Below are 4,469 nucleotides of genomic sequence, written 5' to 3' on the forward strand. Positions count from 1 at the left end.
CAGGCCCAACGTGCTATCCAAGTATTTTATTTAATGATTTGAACTTAAAATCAAGTACGTATTTCACACTTATGCATTAAAGCCAAGTACATCTAGAGATACGCTAGCACTACCTGCCAGAACTTAAAGGGTAACAGATATAAGTAACCACCAAAAATATTTATGGTTGTGAAAATGCTGTGAGGCCATCTGTATCTGCCAAAAGCAATGCAAGGGTATAGGCCCATGGGGATGGTCAGATTGCTTAAGAACAAACTCCATACCTCACCTACAATCTATTTCAAAGAGAATCTATTGTCAGGAAGAGAAAAGAGTAAAGCTGATATTATTTAATAATTACAAATTGCATCTGAAGATGAGCAACCATCCCATGAGTAAAAAAAAAAAGATAATCAATTGATAAGACAGAGGCTTCCAGTAGATTCACATTACAAACCCTGCAACAATCAAAGTACCCCTAGTTGCTTATTAAAAAGTAGTATCAAATTCTTGTTAGCCAGGAAGGCTGTACATATGCAAGTGCTACAGGCAGATACCTGAGATTGCATGCACCCATATGGCTAGGCATGCTTATCTATGGATTCGTGCACTACCCTTCAAACGCGTCCATGTCATAGCCACACACATTTGCCTCCTCCCAGTTGCCCTGCACAGAGGAAAGCAAGGAAAAAAACCCTTTCTGCTTCTTAGTTCAGAGATCAAGGCATCCATTTTACCCATCTGATCCTGCCACTGCCTGAAACAAGATTAGGTTTTCGTGTCATGTATGCAATTTAAAAGCCACGCTTCATCTGGGATCTCACCCTTTCAATTTCCTTTTACATGATGGACAGCTACGCAAAAGCAGATTTCAAGATCTTGTTTTTACCCTTCTAGAAGTAATTTTCATGACTCAATGAAGAACACTGATATCCTGATGGATGTAAAAGCCGATGGATGCGGACAGCCATTGGCTCCGATCCTATTTCTCATTCTCTGATACCACAGGTAGCACATCACATTCCTTAGCTCCTGAAAGATCGTCTCCTTTTCTACCGGCGTGGTTCTCCAGTATTCCCTTAGTTAGTCTGTTACAGCTATTTAGACAGCACGTAAGTAAGGTCTTCTCAAGCCAAGACAAAGTGGTTTGAGAAAGATCAGGTAAGAGCATCTCAGCGTTTGAGTATCATCATTACGGATGCCTAAAATGGTCACCGCGCAGCTTGTGGTGTTTTGCAACGCAGCTCTGTCCAAGCACCGAATTAGAGGCAATCGAGACTTTACTTGTAGATTTGCTTGCCCAGGTTCTGGCAAGGTTCTAGCGCGGTTTCTTTGCGTCAGTGACAGAAGTGAAGCTCGAAGCAGTACAGGGATCATTCTGGCCCCTCCATTGCACCACCACCTCCTCTTTTTTACATGACAAACAAAGCTCTCTGCCTGAAACTTTTATTTGCTCACGCAATTTTGCATTAGGTTAAAATGGTGCAAACAGTCAGCTATCAACTTTTTTCTTAAATGGGCAAAAATAGCACACTTCAGAACTTTTTAAAGGATCCAGGTGGCTCATTTTCAAACCACCCTGAATCTTCAGTCTACAGAGAAAGAGGGTTAGTTTGGGATTTGAGAGCAGAATTAAATTCCCTGGTCAGCCACAAGCTCTCTCTAATCTCCAGCATTTCACCAGGCATCGATCTGTAGTGATATTTGATCCCTCACCTCCCATTTAAACCAGCAGGACTAAGATGCCTCAATATTTTTTGAGATACCAGGCCTTAGTCTCTTTGTGCTCCAGTTCTGCATCCGTAATGGAGGAATAAGAGTACTCCTGTCATGATACCCTGTTGAGATAAGTACATAGAAAATTGCGCAACACTTGGGCACAACGCAGTCTTCCCATAAAAGTAAGAAATGTTATTTTTACAGCTGTTTTTCTACACCAGTCTGACATTAGATCAACTGTTGAGCACCGAGCTGCATCCACCTTACTAGCCTGGAGCCTGGCCAGAGCCTGCTCAAGCCCTTAGCCAACTGTGCCGGTCCCCTGGGCGGCTTAGAGGGGGCCTGTTTAGCACCATCTTCGACATACAACTGATACCAGCAGGTACTTCTGAAACTAATAATCCTACCTGGTTCACATCTGTTCACATGTTTACTGCAAATCACCCTTAGTGCGAAGCATCTGGCCTCACTGTCTGAAAAGCAACGCTAACTGCAAAGTTAGTCACAGTGTTAAGTACAGCACTTTACGATATAATTCGTTTACTTCATCGCCCACACCACTCAAACACTGCCTTTCTCACCAGCAACCACTGAAGACTAAGTGCTGATTAATCACAGCACAGTCAGGTCTGGATAAAACACAGAAGGTAAACTCTCTGCCCCATTTCACTTATTATCTTAGACACCTCAAACCTAATTCTTTATAATTTTGCACGCAACACAGATACCACTGACCTGCGGAGACCTATGCATGCAGTAATTTTTATACTTAGATTGGACAAAGTACCAGCATTAGGAAATAAAATATGGCCAATAAAGTCTAACACGTAACTTAAGGTACAGTTATGGGGTTTTTTGCACAAGTCTCAAGGCAGTCCATGCTGACTATTTATCAGAAGCTTAATATTTGGTGGCTAATTTCTCAAGCACCTCAGCGCTTAGATATCTAAAGAAAAAAGCGATTTATGAGAACAGGTGGAAAAGAAATATTCATGACAGCTCCCTTTTAGTTCACCAAGTCAGTTGGGGGACATAACCAAGCAGCAGCTTCCCTGCCATATTCAAGCTCTTGCACATACGGCTTATTAGTAGTGGCTCATTGTTTGCCTCAGCACAGCTGCGAACTGAAAGCAGGACTGCAGTCAGGAGCGAAACCGCTGTCAGGTACTTCAGGTCTTAGAACAGGCGACTTGAAATTAGATCAGTGCAAAATTCCAAAGTGGGACTTAAAAAGCTGAAATGCTCCAGTGACTTAACAAAAGTTTTTATATTTTACACTTTAAAAAGTTGTTTAGATAAAAGGTATCACTTCGAGAAATTCTGAAGAGGCAACTGCCTCTGCAGCACCATTCCCAGAAGCAACAGCAGCATACACCTTGCAGTCCGGCATAAAAATTACTCCTTGTTTGTCAACACCACCAAGTGCAAATACATCTTTTACTTTATATTTTAAAGTACATACAACAGAAGAGTGCCAGGCAGAAAAGGTCTCTTTACTACCGCAGACCTGTTAAGCTGGGTCTCCAAAGGAAGCACGACCTTATGCAATCATGCTGTCTGCCCGCCTGTAATTCCCCTTCCCCAAATAACTCTTGAATCTTTTGGTGCAACTGAATTAGACAGAGGAGCTGACATCTGAGATGTACTACATTCCCCGAGGTTTCAGAGGAGCTGAAGAGGGGTAGTCCATTTGTGCCATGTGAGCTCAGCCCTAGCCCAGACAACAGAGAAGCTACAAAAGAGGTGACCCAACCTCATGCAGATCGGGCTCTCGGGAAGCACAAGACATCTCTGCTAACACGAGGGGTATCTGCACACAAAGACACAGTTTAAAGCAGCATGCAGTCTAGAACGCTCAGATTTTAATCTGCCCTCTCCATTTTCTAACGCTGCAATTTAGATAAGGTGTCTTCCCTATCTAGGGCCCACATCTTTAATAATTTCTATACAATAAAAGTATACTTTGTATACTCTTACCCAGTCTTTTAAACAGCAAGTTATTCCTGTTTTGTTTGCCAGTGGTCTTCCAGGCCAGAACAGGATATTAGTGAAGATATACACAGCATTTCTGTAAAAGCACTATCTACAGGCAAGTTTAGATTCTCACAGCCACGGCGCTACTATTTCTGCTAACACTGTATGTTTGAGAAGCTAGCATGAGACCCAGAAATCAAAGTCTTCTGTATTAGACAGACAAGCAGGTACTGCTTAAAAAGCAACTTGGTAACAGTATACCATAAATGATCTCAAGAGACTTCCTCTGGCCAGGAAAAAAAAAGTGCTAATGGACACCAGTTACTGCGGTTACTGCAGTGAGCAGCAGGCCGGGAGCATCACTAATTGCGCACAGCGTCAGAGGAACCCGCCGGTGACCGAGACCCCTCAGGCCAAAGCCCCTTCGGAACGCTGGCATCGCCACGTACGCTTGCCTCTTTCCTGAAAGTCAGACCCGCCCCGAAGCGCCCACAAACCGAAACGCCTAAAATAACTTTTTTTTTAAAGATTAAAAAGGTGCCTGTAGGAGAAACAGCCGTACGCGCCCAGTCATCAACCTGCCAGCTCCGAAACGTCAGCATCTAAATTATTTGCTTGCTCGCTTCAAGTAACAAGCGATTTCGTGCGTCTTGCCAGAAGTGCTTCGGGAGGACTTCCCAGAGAAACAGGCAGAGGCCCGCAGCGCCTGCAGAGCCCACCCAACGCGCCGGTACAGAGCCCGCACAGCCGAGCGACTGAAAACGCAGGAGCCGGGCGTTACCGACCCGCCGGCCGTA

This window comes from Pygoscelis adeliae, unplaced genomic scaffold (genome assembly GCF_000699105.1).
Source record: "Pygoscelis adeliae isolate BGI_AS28 unplaced genomic scaffold, ASM69910v1 Scaffold188, whole genome shotgun sequence".
Classification (NCBI taxonomy): domain Eukaryota; kingdom Metazoa; phylum Chordata; class Aves; order Sphenisciformes; family Spheniscidae; genus Pygoscelis; species Pygoscelis adeliae.